Raw genomic sequence first — 21,324 nt, forward strand, 5'->3', positions numbered from 1 at the left:
ACAAACCTTTTATTAGGTACTTTTACCTAATTCATTTGGAAATTTTTGTAGGAATGGTTAGATGATTGTATTTTTATGTAGCATATTTTCATTGGATTATCTAGATTTATTTTATGGTTTTAATTAATAATCACTTAAAAGTACATTTATGGTTTTCCAAACATGCTACATGTGCATTGGATATATCAATAAGCAATATAAACAAATTCAACTGAAAGACATCCTTGATGGCAACTCATATTTTGAAAAATAAAATATGACAAATCAAATAAAAGTAGATGAATTATTACTCAGACATCCACTTATGGTTGGGGACATATTCTGACAGGACATATCAGAAAAATGCCTCCAAGTGTCTTCACTTCAGGACAAAAAGTCACTTTGTTATTTTTCTAAAAGCTATTTTTGCAAACATCAACATCTTTTTAAAATCACCTGTCTATACATTGGCATGAACATTTGTTGATGCTTCTAAGCAAAATTTTAAACGCTGAATTTAGTACTTGAAATAGCTTGATGTAGTCACTTTTAAAACATTTAATATTAACATATAAACATTAGGGAACATTTTTCTCTCGAAATTGCATGTCATTTATATTTGTAAAGTGCTTTGCTTGTAATACTTAAATCTACTTCTTATGAAATTCCAAGTTTAACCCAAAAAGTCCACTTTTAGTTTTTTGTAAAAGTATATAATGTCCATAGTGATGCTCTCAAATTATAATCACACAGCCATGCCTGCACTTTATTAATTTGATTCCAACTGAACCCTACCACAGTAGACAGTAAGATCTGTGTATGCAAAAACACAGAGCCAGTTGAGAAAATAATTGTGATTTTACTAATCAAACACTGTGAATTAGGAGCCTCCCTCCTGAGGCTGTGCATACTCCGTCAGGGGTAGGAGAATGTGAGAGCCAGTAGCAGCACAGTGGCTGACACATCCTTAACTGATTTTACCTTCCTGGTGTTTGCAGGCTAATGGCTAAATAACTAAGACAAAGTACACTAGCTACCATCTTTTAGTTGGGAAATGCACTTATAGGTACTTTCTTCATAAGGAATTTCTATTATTTTTTCAGGTTTCCATAGAATAAAAGAAAATATCTCTCACTCTTAGGTAACTAACTGCACATATTAAATAGGAACGGTACAGAAAACATGTAAGACATCAATTTCTTTAAAATATCTGATTTGCTTAAGTTATCCTATAGAAACAATGTATCAGACTATATAACAAGGAACCTTTTATTTAATGTGGTTTTACTGTCTGAAACAATATTCAAATCAATCCATTATTCTTCTATCATGAATCATTTTTATTTGATCTACTTTCAAGAAAACATTATGAGGCTCTTACCAAGATATGTGCCTTTTCATCCAATCTCAATATTCTAAAATACTGTAGTTGCATGGTTGGCTGATAGCACAGATCATACTTTTAAAATACATGAGGTTTGACACAGGAAGAATCACACTGAAGGATTAAGCAGTCCTTGTAAAGAGGACAGATGTGACCTAGAAGAAGCAGGAAACAACATGTAGACACAGGTGGTTATTTGAGTCCCACAAGAGAGGTATTTTTCCGTCTTTTATGTGTTCTAAGTCTGAATCAATGCAGCTTATGATGCATAGGTGCTTGGACACTCCTGAGCACTTATGACCCAGTGGGAAGGTAAATACAAACACAGGGGAGTTTCTCTGTATGATAGATGGAGAGACAAAACAACTTAAGCTTACCAAGAAGAGAAAGAAGGAAGAAAGGTAGGAAGCAGGTGCAACAGTGATTCAGCCTGGCATTACATACCACTTGGGAAAGGAATAGAAGGATTAATTGAATGCCGACGTGGGTGGGAAAAGAAAGAAGAAAAAAGAAGCAGAGCAGAACAGAACTGTGACTGATTGATAATTATTGCTAATGTTAAATCATTTACAGAAGGTATTTATTGGGTTGGTGATTTAGGAGATTTGGGGAAAGATGTTGTCAAGCTAGTCTGTCACCTCACAATCCAACCTCAAGTAAATTCTGACTCCACTTACAAACATCAGTATCCTAAAGGTTTAAATTAAGCCAATATCATGAGACATAAGATGATGATATTTACATTTATAAAAGGGAAAACAATATTTATTGAGTGCTAAATAAGGTTTTTATAGAATCATAATTGTTATTGAAGTCACCTCAGTTTGAGTCAAGTAAGAAAGAACTTGAAATCTTTTGTGGCACCAGTGTCTAGTGATAGTGTATGAAAATGTGAGGATTACTTAATGTGCATAGTTGAGCTCAATAAAATCAAATCGAAACAAGAATTTCTAGGGGAAGAATAATATTCTTTTTTAAAATTGGTTCATAGCATTTAGAGTGGTGAGTTTCATGTGGCATATCCATTAATGCATATTACTTAATGTGATCAGTTCCATTCCCCACCCCTCCACTGGCCTTCCCTTCCCCCGTACCGTACCCCTTTCTCTATTCCAATGACATCCCTTTAAATTGTTCCCTTTCTAGCTTTCATAAAGTATATGACACTTTTCTTACTGAGTCTGGCTTTTTTGAGTTAGTGTGATGCTCTCCAGTTCCCTCCATTTTTCTGTGAATTGCATGACTTTCTTCTTCTTTACGGCTGAATAAAATCCCTTGTATGTCTACACATTTTCTTTATACAATCATCTCTTGACAGACACCTGATTCCATAATTTGGCTATTGTGAACTGTGCTTCTATAAACACAAAGACACACATATCTTTACAGTAAGCTGTCTTCAATATTTTTGGATAAAGACTCCAGACTGGTTCAGAAGGATCATATAGCAGTTCAATTTTTAGAATTTTAAGGTACTCCATACTGAGTTCTATGGTGGTTATACTAACATTCTTCATCCGTCAAGCAAGAAAACCGTAGAAGAGAAAAAGGCAGCATTAGATTTCAAGGTTGAAGTGCCCTTAGAGAGTCCAAGGAAGTCAGCAAAATTATCTCCAACATGAACACAAGGTGAAAAAAATGGAACAAAGAAACATTTCATAGATTTCAGGCACAAGCAAGAACATAAAGAAGCTGTATTTAAAGACAATAATGAAACTTTTGATAAGGCATTAAAGAAAAAAAATTCAGGTTCAGGAATTTGGCAAGTTCTGAACAGTCAGAAAAATAAATCCCAACTATAAATAACACCAATGTACTAAATCTTAAAAAACGTCCACTAGACAGACTAATATAATACATGATATAAAGTTTTCCGATTTCAAAAGAGCATCATTCTGATGAAGGAAGAAACAGAACATTCAGGACAACAAATGTTTTCAGAAATTTCAATAGACTTGCTGAAGAACTACCAACAAAAGTAACTCTGAAAGACCAAAAAGCTGCTAAAATACAGTTGCAAAAACATGTAGTGACTGGAAGTATCAGAACTGTTAAATTTGGGAGCTAATCTGCATTAGTATTGACTTAAAATAATGCTGCTAGTACTAATAAATACATGGCAACTGTAAGAATCGAAAATGAGTTTTGGTTCATAGTATAAACTACTCCAATTCAATGCTCCTTTGAAGGTCGCCAGTGTGATTCCCAGGTTGCTAGAACAAAAGTAGACTTTGTGCTCTCATTTTGTTGAACTACCAATAACAGTTATTTTCTTAGTCCCTTGTCTTAAAATAAACAACAAGACATTTTCTTGTTTGGTTTTGACAACACACTCTCCTGCTTCTCCACTTCTATCTTTATGGGCTAAGAGTCTTGGAGATTCTTCTGTAGTTATACTCATTCCCCTGATCACTTTTTCCAAACCTATGATTTAAAATTCTGTTTATTCCAAGAAATTGCAAATTTATCATTTACCTCTTACCTTTTTTCTAAATACCCCACATCCAAATATCCGAATTTATGTGATATCTTTGTTTGAGAGGCAGAAAAACAACTCAAATTTGGAATGTGCAAAGTTGATCCACACATTACAATTGGCCTTAGATAAAAAATCTGGAGTCATTTCTATCTCCTTTTTTTCCCTATATTCTGCACATCCATTCTCTCCACAGCTCTTATTGCTTTGTCACCAGAATTTATCCAAAAATTTAACCTCTTTTAGTCTCTCCCAGAAACAGATCCTGAGAAAAAATTATTCAGCCATAAGTAATCGATGGTGTGAAACAAGCTGATTTTCTCATTCAGGCTTTTAAATTATTCATGTAAATGCTGTTTGTTGAAAGTCATCCACTGATTACCTTTATTAAAATTATAATGTGTCACTATTTTAAAGCACATTCTACCTCACTTCATTTTTTCCATAAAACACATAGTATTTCAACATACATTTTATTTTCTACACTAATTTTCATGAGGGAGAAGATTTTCTTTTCTTTAAAACTCTAAATTTAGACGTTTCATTACGGTGGATTAAATGATGTCCACCCAGTTTCCAAAAGTAAAGAGTCACGTGCCACAAAATGATGTTTGGGTCAGCAACAGATTGCATATATGTTAATCATCATGAATCTTCCAGTGACGTAACCATTTTAGCTTCTGTAAGCCCACTCTACAACAATCAGAAATGAGATCAACCAAGGATGCATTTCTCAGAATGTATTCCTGTGACTAAGTGACACATGACTGTGTATGGAGATACATCCCAATCTCACCCCCAAAATCTATGAATGTGACTTTATTTAGGGAAAACAAAAGATCTTTTGCAGATACAATTAAGATAAAGATATTGAGATGAGATCATCCTGGATGTTCCAAATCACCTTAAATCTAATGATGAATATTCTTGTGAGACACACAAATGAGAAAACTGGAGAGGAGACAGGAGGACACAGGAGAGGAAGGGGCATTAGAGAGAAGAGGAGAGAGCCCAGGAGTGAAGAGGGCAAGGATGAAGGGAGGAAAGAAGAGAGGAGACGAGTGGGAAGAAGAGAGGAGAGAAAAGGAGAGGAGAGGAGAGGAAAAGGGAGAGGAGAGGAGAAGAGAGGAGAGGAGAGAAGAGGAGAGGAGAGGAGAGGAGAGGAGAGGAGAGGAGAGGAGAGGAGAGGAGAGGTTCCTTAAGAGTGACAACAGGGCTCAGGGTTATGCAGCCCCAAACCAAGGAATTTGTGAACTGGAAGATGAAAAGGGTTCACCCCAGAGCTTGGGAAGGACTGTGGCCCTACCAACACCTTTATCTGAGGTTTCTGACCTCCAGAATTATAAGGGGAACTGTTACTTTCCTTGCTGTAAGTCACCTAATTTGTGGTGGTTTGTTAGGCAGGCCCTATCAAACAGTATATTCACAATGAATTCAATAATCATTGATTGTAAATCTAGTCATTTAGATAGTGTGGCATTGATTTGGAAATGAGTAATTTAAAAATTGAAATAAAACAGGGAACTCATACATACAGATAAGATTTTTATCTCATATGTATCTTAGAGAGTGAATAACTGTTAAAACATAAGAGTGGTATACTTGGTTAACACATGGAAAAATTATAAAATGTAACATGCCATCATACAAATTCTAATTGTGAAATAAGCATTATGCTACTTTTAAAGAAAACAAAAAATATATTTTATTTATTCAAATTGAGTCTTTAAATGATAATATTTATTGCTTTTATTTTACTATTTAGTTTACTAGTTAGTATTTGAGAAAATCCTTTCTTCTTTGTGAGGGAATTAGAAAACACAAGCTCTAGTGTTGGATGGTAGAGAAGTAGCTCTATGGAAATACTCTGGAAAGCCACTTGGCAATATGAAGAGGCACATACACAAAAGTTTAAAATTCCCCTGCTCTGTCTATTCCATGAAAATTCAAACATATATGAGGAATAAAACCATAACTATTCATTGCAGATCTATTTATAACATTCAAAATAGTTAACAAAAATCAAATATTTATTAATATGAAAATTAGTAGTTGTATGTTTAATGAAATCCCATGACAAAATTTAGCAAAAACAGATATCCAAGCATCTCAGGAATGGATCACACACACACACACAAAGAAATTATGAAGCATGTTCCAACATAATACAAATAAAACAATAACACTTTATTTTGAAGATACAAACAACCCTTTATCCTGAATATAAATATTCTGCATATATATATCTATATTTAAAAATATAGAAATATTCATGGGGAAGGTAAGCATCAAGTTTTGGTGAATAGGTGTCACCCATAGTATCTCTTCTAATAAAATCTTCATATTTATGGTGCTGTATCAATTGTTTTCTCAATTTTCTTGATAACTTTGAAATATTTTATGGTTGGAAGTAGAACATTTTAATAACATAGTAGATTTAGAAAGAGAAAGAAGAAATGACTGGTATTTTTTTTAATGTACCAACACATGAGCACTTATATATCTAATTTTGTTTAAAATCAGTGGGAAGTCTTGGAAGGTTTGTGAACAGAACTGTTCCTGTCGTGTCATGGAGACTCTTGTATTACATTAATGGGAACAAGAGTGTTTGGGAGGAAGGAGATGGAATAAAAACTAATCATTTTCCCTTATCTGATAAAGTAGTATGATGTTAAAGTATCTCCTTAGATTTCAATTCTCATCCCATCAAAGGGTAAGGACCCAAAGTCCTTGACCTTGAATAAGGTCAGAGTGAGCCTCAGGAGGGCTTCCTTGTTGCCAGTCTGGGGGAAACCCAAGCCTTGCAGAGACTCTACAAACATGACTTCTGGGACCAGTCAAGTTCATTGGAGGCTTCAAAAGCACAAGGCCAAGTGCCAGATACAGTAGTACAGAAACATCCTGGGCATGAATAATGCAGTCCCAGCTGCTCCAAACCAGTTCCTTGAGTTAAGTTTGTGCATGAAAATCTTCCCAGTTGAGGCTGAAAAAGCAGGAGCTGAGGAGAATCAGCCCACTGTGCCACTGCTGAAATCCCCACCCACACAATCTGTGAGCATAATACAAGTGTATCTTTTATACCAATAAGTTTGGGGTGGTTTATCATGAAGCAATAAAGCTGGAATTAATAAAAATCTCTTTTTCAGTACATAAATTACATAGCCTAGCATCTGCTATGGCTTCAACTTGTCTCCAATCTCCATATTTTCAAAATAGTCTGGTTTTCTTTTCTATTTCTTTGGAAAAAAAAAACAGTGTGCTTTATTTATATATTAGATAAAGTATATTATTAAATCAAAATATAATACAATTCCCAAGATGTTTTAAAAAACTGATTTTTTTGGTGGGGATAGTTACCAGGGATTCAACTCAGGGGCACTCCACCACTGAGTCACATCTTCACCCCTATTTTTTAATTTTATTTAGAGACAGGGTCTCACTGAGTTGCTTAGCGCCTCACTTTTGCTGAGCCTGGCTTTGAACTCATGATTCTCTTGCCTCAACTTCCCAAGCTGCTGTGATTACAGGCATGAGACACTGCGCCTGGACTGAATTTAATTATTTTAGGTTTCAACATCTCTGTCTTCAGATATCATCCATTTGATAATAATAGTAGGACATTTTTCTTATAGTCAGTTTTTCTTTTTTCTCTTTTGAACTACAGTTCTTTCTACCATATTTGCCATGTTGGTAGAACTGCTCAAAACCTACAGTGTGTGTGTGTGTGTGTGTGTGTGTGTGTGTGTGTGTGTGTATAAATGTATAGTATATATGCTTTACAATTCTTTCCACATATCTGGTAATTTTGAAGCATTCCAGCTCATATCTTTGGCTCATCACATTATTCTCATAGATTAAATATCCTATTGATCATACTAAACACTCAAAAATGTTTGTTATTGAATGAGTTAAACTGTATTTAATCTACTATAATTTCCAGACTAAATCTATGTCATAAGTGTTATCTGCTTCAGATAGGTCGGGTTTTGGCTGAAAATCACATACAACATAAAGAAAAGGAGTCCTGACATACAAAGGGTTAATTTTCTTCAACAGAAGCAGCCAGGGAAGACATTCCAGGACTAAGAGAAGAGTAACCAGACAGTGACATTGAAGATTGAGTTACAGACATGGAAGGACATGTTTCACATTCCCTTGGAAAGAAGTGTCATCTAAGATTGCATGATATCTCTGGCACCTTGAGGCATGATGTTCATGTTCAAGGCATAAAAAGCTGGGAAGGCAGGAGCCACAAAGAGCTCAGGGCAAGAGACCGGCAAGCCATCTCTGCTTTTTAAGAACTTTCCTGGAACTCTTCTGTAATATTCACTCACATTTCACCTGGATCACCTTGCCAGGCAGGAGGCATGGATATCGGAAGCTTCACATATAAAAATCTAGGCAAGGGAAAAAGTTTACAAATAACTGTTGCATGGCTTATCAATACTTTCTGCCAAGACAATTCCCATATTTAATGTTTCAGAAAGTGAGGTCACAATGTAGCTAATTGGTGTCTTTTTATATTTAAAGTAAAAAGTATATGTGTATATGAGTACATACACACACACACACACACACACACACACATGTATTTGAAACCAACCAATTTCTGCTGCTTGTACTGTAAAACCCATGTTTCTGTCTCTCAAATTTGTCCCCTTTGAAGGTATCTTTGATTTTGGTAAAAACAGCCATGATTTATTGAGTGTTTTCCTACATAGAAATTACTGTGTAACTTTATTTCCATTCAGTATGTCATTTAATCTGCCTTTCTAGAATCATTACTAATATTCCTACTTTAGAAATTAATAAGGTACAAGTGGCCAAATTTAAAAATCAGCTCTTCTTTTCACTGCTAGTCAGCAGCACATTACATTTGATTACAAATTTCTTGGTTTCCAAAGCTCCTGTTCTTATCCCTTAGGTTAAACATGAGACCACTAAACATGTGCAGTGACAGTTGATTGCAATGAGTACAATATGCCTGATCCAACAGGAAAGGTACTGAGATATCTTCCAAAGTGAACAGCACTGCTTCTATGAGGAAGAAACACTGCCAATGAGTGTTTTGTTAATCCTCTGAGAGATATCCACATATGTACGTCACATTTTCTAAAAAATATCTGTGCAGTAATTGCCATAAGAAACCATATGTTCCAGCTTTATATATTCTGAAAGTGCAGTCCAGGATGGGGGGAACTTTCCCTGGTTAAACAGATTTGTTTGATTGTTAATTTGTTTAACACTAGTTGTCGGAGTCCGATCTCACTGCTGTAACACAATGCCATTATTTATAAGTAATTATATTCAATTTTTCACAGTTCTGTAAGTTGGGAATCACAAGATCATTGCACCAACAGATTCAGTCCAGCGAACCAATTCTATGATGGCATTTTCTCCGAAATCCTCACAGGATGGAAGATGCAGGAGGGCAAAGGGAGAGTGCTGCATCCTCACGTGGTGGTAATCCTATCCAGAGAGCTGGCAATTCTCTAAAGACTCTTTTGCAAGACCATTAACCCCATTCATGGAGGGACAGCCATAACATATTCATTTCCTAAAACCCCACCTCCTACAATCTTCTCATCTTTAAGTAACAGCATGAATGTTTGGAAGGACGCATACGTTCAAATCATAGCACTAGTTTAAATATGGTTAAGGAGATCTTTTTACTTTATAATGGTTAATATGTTAAAATTTTATGAATATTTAAACAGGATAAATTATATAATTCCCCCAAATATATTTACATGAAATAATTTCAATAAATTTCTGTACATGGCAACACTATATGGGCCTATGGGCTTTTTGAGATCATCAACTAACTTTTCTTAAATTTTTGATAGCAATTTTAGGATACTAATATTTTGCAAATTTTTAAAAACACTAGTGCTACTAAATATAAATGAGATGAAATCTGTAAGGAACAAAAAGTATTCGGAGAAACAGAACTAGTGACTATGATCACAAGTTTCAGCTGCTTCTCTGCATTGGTCATTAAGAATTAACACGGTGCTTATATCATTGGAGTTCCCCAATATATTTATAAATTCAGATATATAAGAATCTCATTCTAGGGATTTCAAGCATTACTTCTGGGATTTTAAAGGAATATTTGTTCCTCTTATTCACATACATAATGTATCAGTCCAATGAAAGCTGTATTTTTAATTAAGGACCAGTGGGGAAATATTTAACACCAAGAAAACTTCAGAGTCAACTGTGTGTAGGAAACTTCTGTTATTTGGTTGAAATTTTCAAATAAGTTCCACTACTGCCCTGAATTCTATTCATAGGTGGAAGAATAAAACTATATCCCCATCTCTTACCCTCCACAAAAATCAAATCAAAGTGTGTCAAAGACCATGGAATGAGAACAGGAACACTGAAACAGCTGGAAGAAAACATAGGGTCAACACTCCAACATACTGGTACAGGCACCAACTTCCTTGATAAGACTTCTAAATCTCAAGAAATAAAATCAAGAATCAATAAGCAAGATGTCTTCAAATGAAAATAAAAACAAGATAAAAAACTTCTGCTTAGTAAATGAAACAAGACAACAAGACTGTGAAGAGAGAGCCTGTGAGAGGAAAAAAACAAAATCTTTGTTAGCTATTGTTTTAGGAGGGCAGTAATATCGACATCATATAAAAACTCAAAAAAAAATAGAACAAAAAGAAAAAGCAAAGAACTCATTCAATAAATGAGCAACTGAACTAAATAGGCATTTCTCAAAAGAAGAAATGCAAATGGTAAGCAAATCTATGACAAAATGTTCATCATTCTTAGCAATGAACAAAATGCAAGTGAAAACTACACTTAGATTTCATCTCACACCAGTTAGAATTACACTCACCAAGAACACAAGCAACAATAAATTCTGGTGAGGTTGTAAGGAAAAAGATACATGTATATATTGTTGGTGGGACTAAAAATTAGCCCAACTGCTTGGGAAAGCCAGACACCAGACTGGGTGTCCCTCAATAGATGAATGGACAAAGAAAATACTGGATATATACAGAATGGAGTTATACTCAACCATATAGAAGAATAAAATTTTGTCTTTTGCTGGTAAATAGTTGGAATGGAGAATGCCATGCTAAGTGAAACAAGCCAGACTCAGAAAGTCAAGATTCAGATGTTTTCTCCCATACATGAAGGTTAGAAAAAATTAAGGGATTTAAGAAAAAAAAAGTGATCATGAAAATAGAAGGGAAAACATTAAAGTAGAGGACGGGGTTCAAGTAAGAGGGAGGAGAGATGAGAAAGAGAAGTACAGAGTGAAATTGACTAAAGTATGCTATGTGCTTGTACAAGTGCATCACAATGAATTCCACTTTCATGTATAACTATAATGCACCAATAACAAATATTAGAAGGAACACTGAATAGAATAGAGAACAGAGATTAGGGCAAGGGAGGAGGGGAGGAAATAGGGAAATGCAAGATTGTACTAGAAATTTAAATGGAGCAAAATAGCCTACATGCATATGACTGCATCAAAATGAACCTTACAACTATGTGTCACTATTATGTACTAATGCAAAAAATTCTGAATTGGCTTATACCTTTTTCTCACTATCTTAATTGAGATATTTAATGATTTTATTCTTTTTTGGAAGGGAGTGTACTGGGGATTAAACTCAGGGGCACTCAACCCCTGAGCTACATCCCCAGCTTTATTTTGTATTTTATTTGGAGACAGAGTCTCACTGAATTATGTAGTACCTTGCTTTTGTGGAGGCTAACTTTGAACTTGTGATCCTCCTATCTCATCCTCCTGAGCCACTGAGATTATGGGACTGTGACACTGCACCTGGCTAAGATTTTATTCTTAATAACTTCAATAAGCTGAGTAACTATTTTATGAGCATTGATAATTCTTGCTTTTAATTTAACAAATTTTTACTTTTTCCATGTTTTTCATGATTTTGAAGCTGATTATTATTAATATATTAATGAAAAATTTACTTGGCATTTTTCTGAATAATAAAAATCAGGAACATTTTTAGAGAGATATGGAACTGCTTTTAGAATACATAGACTGACAAAATCTCATTATATGGAACAATTTATATATATATATATATATATATATATATATATATATGAATAACAGATTTTCCAATAACAATTTATATATATATATATATATATATATAAATTGTTATTGGAAAATATATATATATATGAATAACAGATTTTCCATCAATTTTTTGCAGTTAAATTTTAGGGTAAAAGTTATGTATTTTAATAAGTGATCTAATTTTTTTAAAAATTCAAGACTAAATTGATTAAAAATTCATTATATTAATTTTTGTTAAGTTTGATTATCAATCTTTATTGAAGTATTTTCTCTAAAAGAAAGCAAATAACATGGGTTTATAAATAAATCAACATGAACTATTCCTCAAAGGATATTAGAATGGCAATTAAATGGCATGAATATAATAATTATTTAAAGTAGAATGTGATGTCATAAAAAAATTGTAGGTAAAATAACTTATTAAACTACAATAGCAAAAAATGTCTTGGGTAGCTGAGGCCAGAGGATCACAGGTTCAAAGCCAGACTCAGCAACTTAGTGAGGCCTAAGAAACTTAGCAAGACACTCAAAATTAAAAAAAAAAAAAAAAAATGAACTGGGGATGTTGCTCATTGGTTAAACATCTCTGGGTTCAATCTCTGGTACCAAAAAAGAAAAAATAAAATGAAGATGTTTCTTTGTGAGGCATAAAGGTAGAATATTTGGAAGAACTGATATTTAAGCAAATCTTGGAGAGACTCAACTTATAATAAAAACAGGCAAAAGAGATGAACGGCCACCTCAGATTAGAAGAAATACAAATAATTAAATACATGAAATATGTTTAACATTACTATGAACCATTGAAGTAAAAAAAATTAGCTACCATTTTTTTCCCACGCAAAGAATGGCAGAATAAAAACATTAATAAGGTTTTTGAGAGAAGGGGGAAGTGATAGATTCAGGCATGGTGGTCCAAGTGTAAAACCTAGAGTTTCTTCTGAGTGCAACCCTTTCATATTCTATATTTGGTACATGATAAGTTTCTGACATCCTGCTCCTGGAAATATTGTAGATAATTGCACAAGGCAGAGCTATCTGAATCTCAATCGTTTCCTCCCTGTGTTGACTCTGAGCAATGTACTTCCAATCTTGGTTTTTTTTTTTTTTTCTTATTTTCCTCATCAGTAAAATAGAAATAACTGCATTCTTACCTTCACTAGTTTGTCAGGATGATTAAATGAGATTTTCTATATCATACCTAATACCCACTACATAGTAAGCACCCCGTTAAATTTGCCTATTGCTATATTTATTATTTATTTTTATATTATGAGCATGGTAAGATTTATAAGTTACATTGTTGAATAAAAAAAAAATGATGTTTCAAACTGACCCATACGGTAGCACTTGACAATGAATGCAGTCTCCCAAAGCAGTGATCATATTTTCAGTAGGTAAATGTGCATGCATTCATCAATGCATTTAATGTGTTTGGAGAAAAGACACACCAAACTGGAAACATTGATGTCTTTGAAGAAGAGATTGTGCTTGAACAACATTCAAACAAGTCTATGTTTCTGAAATGTTTTAATTTTCTGTAAGAAGGAGGTATTTCTGATGCAATTAAGATATTATGCATACTAAGTCCTGAGTGACTGATGGAATCCTGTAAAATAGATGGGGACAGATGCTGCATTGGTCATAATATTTTCAGTTATTAAGAAATCATGGTCTTCTTCAAATATCTAGGCATAGTAGTCTTTTAGATGGTGATATGGTGTGAGTTCTTTCATTAAGCCAAAAATTATTAGTTAGTGAGCAAGAGATTATTTTTTCAACACAGGGGGCTCTAATGGTGTTTTCAGGTTTTTGTATTATGTTATCTGCAGGCCAAGTTACCCATTTCCATTCCAGCTTAGCATTCTGGTGACTAGAATGCATTGTTGTTCACATTATTTACTCTTCAGTGATCTAACACAAATAACACCAGCCTATAGAAACAACAGTCAATTATAACACAAAACACACTGAAGAATCAAACAGCACCGTGCGATAGACATAAAAACACCTTATTAACATTTTTATAACACTCTCAACCGAAATAAACAGACCACTCTCAATTATAGCATCTGGTTCCAAACAATTCTTGTTTGGGTGAGAACTTTTTTAAAAACAAATGCTGGGCATCTTTCATGGACTTCTCATCAAGAAACAGCTGTTCCTTTGGAACAAAATGTATGCATGTTGGAAGTGTGACTGATGCTCACTTCTGCTTAGTTTTGTGTGAAAAAGCTTTACGTTGGGTGCAATTCCGGAAGACAAATGGCTTCAGATGTTTGAAAGGATGCCATAGCAGTAGTTTCAATGCAGCTTCTTGTGATTTTTAGACTATTTTCAGCTACCGTTTTTGCATTCACATTTTACATTCAAATTATAGCTGGAGGAAGACATTCTTCTTCAGGACAAAGGCATTTCTGTTTTCATGTGCTCTTGGGCATCTTTAGGTTATTCATTATATCAATCATTTATCTTCATAAAGAGTTTGGTTATGAGCGATTACTTACTACACCAAAGCATAAAAGAAAGAGATAGAGTGCATCTATTCTTGAATGCACTTCCACAAGATTCCCTTAGGATAATTCTTGTTTCAACTTCAGCTATTAAAATTTTTGCTGAATTCAAATCACCTCATCGTGCTGGAGCATGTGGAGACAAATACCCACAGATGTTTGCCTGAAGGTCCAAGCATATTTAAAAGCAAGTTAATTATAAGACACTATGAAGTTTTCCCAATTAATTTGGATCTAAATATTCTACATCTGCTTAGTCTTTAAAAAAATTTAAAAACTTAAAGAAATATTTACTTTTTACATGATTATGTCTTTGATCTTAGGTTAAAAATAACATATATTGGCATTTAGAAAATAATTTTAAACAATGTTTCAATAAGTGTTTTTTAATAACATTAAAAATACCAGTCTTTAAAAACACACTCTATTTTATCAGCTGCTCATTTCTTGTTGCATTTGTTTATACTCCTGAACTTCTTGTTATTAAAACTCTCATGCAAAACAGAGAGAAACCTTGAATTGGTTATTTTCTATCTAATCTAGGTTAACATATTAAAGTTAGTAAATTACAATGCCCAATAACAAAAATCTCATGCACAGAAAGCTTAACATTTCTGAATAATAAGAAGTATAGCATTATGGAAGGTACAATGCCACTTTTGTATGATTTAGAAATGAGCACTGAGTTGAACAATGATCTCCTTCCCTCCCTCTGCCCCCTCTGCCTGTCTCTCCCCCTCTCCTCTCTTTCTCTCACTCTGTGCTCACTCTTGCTTTTGCATAATCGATATTTCAAACATTCACAGGGCTTTCGAATACTCTGGCCCAGATTTAATCTTCTTATTTTCTGTTTTCTTGCTTCAATGTCTGTCTGTTCTTCGCATTTTCCTTTCCATTTCATAAGAGGAGAACACATCTTTTCTTCCATGCTCATAAACACAATGCTAGCATTATTTACATTTCCCTTGCCTATATCTTTTCATTTTACTTCTCTTCCTTGAACCTAGGGGGAAATTTGGAAAGAAAGCAAAATCCTGCTCTGACCAGACGTTGATTGATTAAGCCAGGGATAGACAATCTATAGACAATGAGGCAAATCCTGGTGGCTCTCGCTGTCATAAATAAAACTTCATAGGGCCCAATGGGATTCTCATCCTTTACACATTGCCCTGTACTATTTAAGTTCTGCAGTCAGAGTTGGGTGTTTGCCACACAGGCTGTAAGACCCACAAACCTAAGCCAGAATCCTTGTTGTAATTTCAGAACAACTCTTTTTGAGTTTATAGTTTTGTTTTCTTTCTTGAAAAGCCCCACTCCCTATTCTCCAAATATAATGTGCTATAGACCTGACAAAATACAGATCCAGTATGGCTGTGGCATGGAATTCTCTCTAGTTATTAATATTTTCCTTCCCTCTCAATTTTATACAGTGGTATCACTCCTTTAGCCATTTGACTACTCTTTAGTGGCTTTTGCACTCAATCTTGACTACTGAGAGATTTTTTTTTTTTAATTTTGACTTAATAATAACTTACTTCAAAAAATTCTGTCCTTCTTTAATTCTATAACACTTTTAATTCCTACTTTTCCATATCGATTTATAAGTCATATGGGTGTTTATTCCCATCTACTCTGACCTCAAAATGAAGAAACCTTTTAAAATTTCTGGACTAATTCTTACACATAGACGCAATTTCTTGAAATGATAATAAATAAATAAATAGATTGTACTGTAGATCATACCGAATATCAAGCTTTCCTGGTAATTGTAAGAAAATGGCTTATGATCAGGCACAAGCAGAGCAGGGAAAGTTCAGACAGGTTGTCTCCTGAGAGCCACTTCTTCTGAGGCAGACAGACGCAACTTCTAGGAGATGTGTGTAACACCACACTTGCATGGAGGCAGCCTACTCAGTCAGGTGTATTCACTTTTTCACTGTAAGGGTTACACTTGTGACATATGTAGCTTTTCTCGGGGAGTCAGAGACCCTTTCCTTTTCAATCTACCTTCTTACTATGGTTAACATATCAGTGCAAGATATTCCGATGCATTCTCATTACTGGCTTTATAATATTTTTTTGCACTACTTCACTGAAGCTCACTAATACTCTGACCTTGATTGGAACCCTGAAATAGAGAAGAGGCATTTCCTCTGCAAAGCTTATTATCTTACAGATCTACTGATGTTCACTTAACAACTCAATTATTTTCCTCTTGATCACCCTTAATTATTTGAAACAATTTTTACCTGTATGTGGGAACATTTAATTGGATACATAATTTTCTCAGTTCACATTTTATGAAAAGTTAGTTTCTATATAAATTGTATTTTAGAGATTGCCAGTTTTAGCACACTCTGATTTTCATAGGTCATTTTCCAATAAAACCCCATTTTCCCCATTAACACCCCATAGATGTCACAGAATTATTCTTTATGCATTCAATTCCAGCCAATTCTACAACATGGAAAACAAACTCTCTTTATATCCATACTACCTGGGCTGTTAGAGATCAAAGTTCACATTGTTCAGTGAAACTCTGCTATATCTTAGGAAAATGTGGCTTTCTGCTAATTTAATCTGCTTGTCTTGTCTATCTGTGAACTCACTGAACAAAAGATATAGTGATTAGCATTTCTAGTAATTCTTCTTAAGTGAAGCTACATGCTTACCCCTCGCGCTATTGATGAGAGAAGAATTGGTATTCACTTCATATATTGAGTTTGATCCATATCTTCCACACAAATTGATTTCACTTGTAGCTAAGTCCTCTGAAAACTTGGGGCCCCATTTAAGTATGAGGCCTTTTCATTCTGATGAGTCTCCTAAATGCCAACTGAACTAGATTCAATTTCCTGTGACCAACTCCTATAAAATTTTTAAGAATGCCTGCATAGGGAGGGGGTAGTGCTGATTCATTGGTCACTTAAGTTGTTGACATTATATGTTAATTAATGGAGTTTGAAAAAAAAATAATTTGCTCCCCAAAATAGTGTGCTCCTCGTGATTCACAATTACATGCATTATATCCATAAACATTGTTTCATTTTGTTGTACCATAATGCTTCCCAGGAATGTCCTCTGGAGAGGACTTCTTTATTTTCAATGAACAGATCAAACACACATTTTATAGACCTAAGACTTTCTGAGTTCTAGTTCTGTATTTATATTAATTCGTAAATTTTATTCATATTCCAAATGGTATGTTCAAAGGAACAAATCGGATCAAACAGTGAATTGCTAAGCAGACAGCTACTATCTCCTCCCATTATAACAGAGAACTGTCTTAGAAACGCATCATCTTGATTTATGGCCATGTAGAGTACAGAAAGTCTGCTCTATTGCCTCCTCTACTCTGTACAATTCATTGCTGGTTTCCCTGAGGGGGGAGAAAGGAGGAGAATGGTAAACAAAGCCTAGGAACTAACTGATAACTGCAGACAGCTACTCATAAACTGAGCCATCAGGGGGTACTTTGTCATTACTTTTATCCAAATTATACAGGTAGAACATCCAAGTCAGTAGGAGTCCAATTTCCCTTCTCTACAGAAAACAAGCCAAGAGATTCCTACCAACAAAGGCCATTTGTTTCAACAACAATGGCAAAAGATGGTTAAGTATTATATCTTTTCTTTGAGCTGTTTGCATGAAAATATTGTAATGGTTTCCTTTTGTGGTAACATAATCTTATGAAAACCTTTCCCATCTGCTGTGATTTTATCCTATTTCCAAAATAAGTTCTCTTAGCTTGTAGACCTCATCACACATATTTATCTTCACAGATAATAACAAGAGCTTTCCTAAGGCCCAAATGAAAGTTATAAAATTTGACAGAGAACCTCAGAAACCTCTACTTGGTGACAGAACTGAATCCACCTTTAGACTTAATTCGGTTCCTGGGGATCATGCTTGGGAACTGATATAATCTTCCTCATAGCAACGTGCATTGGGTTTGTGGCTCTCTGGGAGGCAGAACAAAAGTTTGAAAGGTGGGAAACTCACCAAGTTACATCACCACTCCCTGCCATTACCGTCTCTCTTATCTTAGAAACCTTCACAGCGGATTTCGCAACTCTGTTCTCATATCTATCTGAGGACTCCATGATTTAACTGGCCAGTCATTCATTATTTTTGAGTAAGGACCTTACTTTTCTGTTTATTATTATGTCCTATGCAATTATGTTGCTGGTGCTGCTATTACTTCAGCTTCTTCATCTACTCTGATAACATGTGTCATTCAAAGGAATTATAAATAAGACAGATTTCCAATCAAAATTCTGAAGAATTTGAACTGGTGATCCTATTGAATTTTTCCTGGTTGGCCCCACTTTGCGTATGTTCTAATATCATCTGACCCACTGGATCAGATCCTAAAGGCCTGGGGCTATGGCCTGTACAACCAACTATCATAATATCTTAACACCACTTTCTGTTAATTGCCTGTAGTCTTCCTATTTATACCTTGCTTGGAATCTCAGAGAGTGATCTTAATAGGAAATTTCCAGGTATAATTAGTTAAAATGAGCTCAAAAAATATTAGAGAGAGTCCCAAGTCCAATAACTGGTATTGCCCAAATGAGAAAAGAGGACACACAGAGAGAAGAGGGTGATATGTTAAAGGGGAGGTTAGAGTAGCCTGTGCATAAACCAGGAAGCACAATAGATTCTAGGGAGGCCACAGCAGACAGGGGAGGTAAAAACAGCTTCTCTCCTGGAAGTTTCAGACAGAACACAGCACTGTCAACGCCTTCATTTCAGTCTCCCAGCATCCAGAACTGTGAAGTAATAGATTTAAGCCACCCAATTAGGAGTACCTTGTTACAGGAGCCATAAGATGCTAATTCGGTGCTATATTCACACTCTGAATACTTTTCAGGGACTTTGTAAATAGGGTAAACAGATTCTTGGTGAGGAGTAATCTTGGCAATTTCATTGTTTATTGGCAAGTTTTATGAGAAATTAATTACCTCTTACAGTTTAAAAAATGTTCCTGATTGCTTTATAATAATTGCCAGAAATTTTATATATTGGGCTGTCTTAAATTGTACCTGGTTTATCAGCTTGCTTCTCATTGCAGTACCGGCAACTATGATCTTTAATCTTCTATCCAGCTCTTTTCTCTGAAAACAAATAGCCATAAAGAAGTATACAATATTTTTATTGTTTGTCATTCATTTGACTTCACTGTATTATAGCAATGTGACAGTAGATTAATGAAACAAATCTGACATAAAATAGTAAACATATATTTGTGTCCATTCCACTAGGTTCAAATTGTTTCTGGCTCAAACTGAAACTTGGGATAGGAAAGAAAATACTAGCTAAAGCTGGAATAGCTTGCAAGACAGACCCATGTGCTTGCAGCCTGTGGAGCCACGGAGAACCCTGTGCAGGGGTTCCTGCCACTAATTAGTTTAAGGCTGTGTTGTAGCTACCTTGAAATTCTTAATAATTTTTGAAAAAAAAGCTTGTGTGTCTTTATTTATACACAGCCGCACAAATTATATATCCAGTTTTGATTAGTTTTCCTTCCCTTTTTGTCTATTTTATTGCTGTGTACTCTTTCTCCTATGAACTCCACCTAATGCCTTCAAATGAATCACTGTCCACCTTACTTATTGTCTAGTCAGAAATATTCAAAGGAAGTACTTAATGGAAGAAAAAGTTCTGAACCATTCCCTTAATTAGACAGGTAATTTCCCATTGCCCCTTAGGATTCTGCATTGCTTAATGTTTATTAATAATAAGAGCTTGAGAAACACTAAATGATCTCATTTGGCTCAGGTAGTTAAACCTAATGAAGAGAGAGCCTTGTCACTATCCTATGAGGAAAAGGCAAAGACAACAATGTCCCACTCATGTGTACATTCTGTCTTAATTTTATGTTCATGTAAAAGTGTAACAATCACTTCCTAGTGTCTTCAATCCTGCAGTCTGGTCACATCCTTCATCTTTACTTTGGCTTCCTCCCTCATTTTATTTTCTCTCAATCCACTGGGATTTCATAAGAGCATATGTGGGTCCCTCCCTGCCTTCCATGAGGGTTAGTGTACATTTGGTCCTTCCTTCTAGCGGTGCTAAAATACTTTGCATTCCATTCCAGGCCCATGGACAAAAATCTCTGATGAGGATTGAGTGAATAGATTTCACTATCTTATTCTACATTTTTCAGGTTCTGTGATTTTAACTAAAGGGGTAAATTCAGCCCATTCTACATCATTATCCTCCTAATGAATTTGAACTTCTCTTGTCACAGATAAATAAAGTGAATTTTCCATGGTACTTTAAGAGATGGGGATGAGTTACAGTACTTCTGTCCTCCCACTGAAAGGTTGACGATCTACCTTTACTTCCTTATTTACAATCTTATCAAGGTTCTCTTTTTTAATTTTTTAAAAATATTCCATCCCTCCCTTTTTAATGTAAATTCATGTAGATGAGCCAACTGTCTGTGTCCTTCTCTGATTTTTAACTTCTGTCTGTTGTGGTCAGGACATGAAAGCTTGTTTCTCCAGATAGCCCTGTGTGTATTAATTAAGCTAGAAACCTGTCACTGCTCTCTAAATTTATTTTGTTACTTTATTTATTCATCTATTTTTGGTCTCCCACCATATGCAAGGCTCCTAAGTTGAAGGAGCTTTACCTGGCCGCTGTTCATGGCATCTATGACCATCCTGGACCAGAGCATTAGCCGGAATACTCTCGGGACAGCATACAGCCTGCATCAGGTCATTTGTACCTGTGTCATTCCAAGCACATGGAAAGGAGTGTCCGAGTGGTGATTCAGGAAGGGGTTAGAGCTGCTGCTTGCCTTAGAGCAGGTCTGTCTTGCTTCGACAAGCGCTGTGGAGGTTCTCTCATAGTATCTACATGGAAGTGTCTT

The sequence above is a fragment of the Urocitellus parryii genome, chromosome 10 (assembly GCF_045843805.1).
Source record: "Urocitellus parryii isolate mUroPar1 chromosome 10, mUroPar1.hap1, whole genome shotgun sequence".
Lineage (NCBI taxonomy): Eukaryota > Metazoa > Chordata > Mammalia > Rodentia > Sciuridae > Urocitellus > Urocitellus parryii.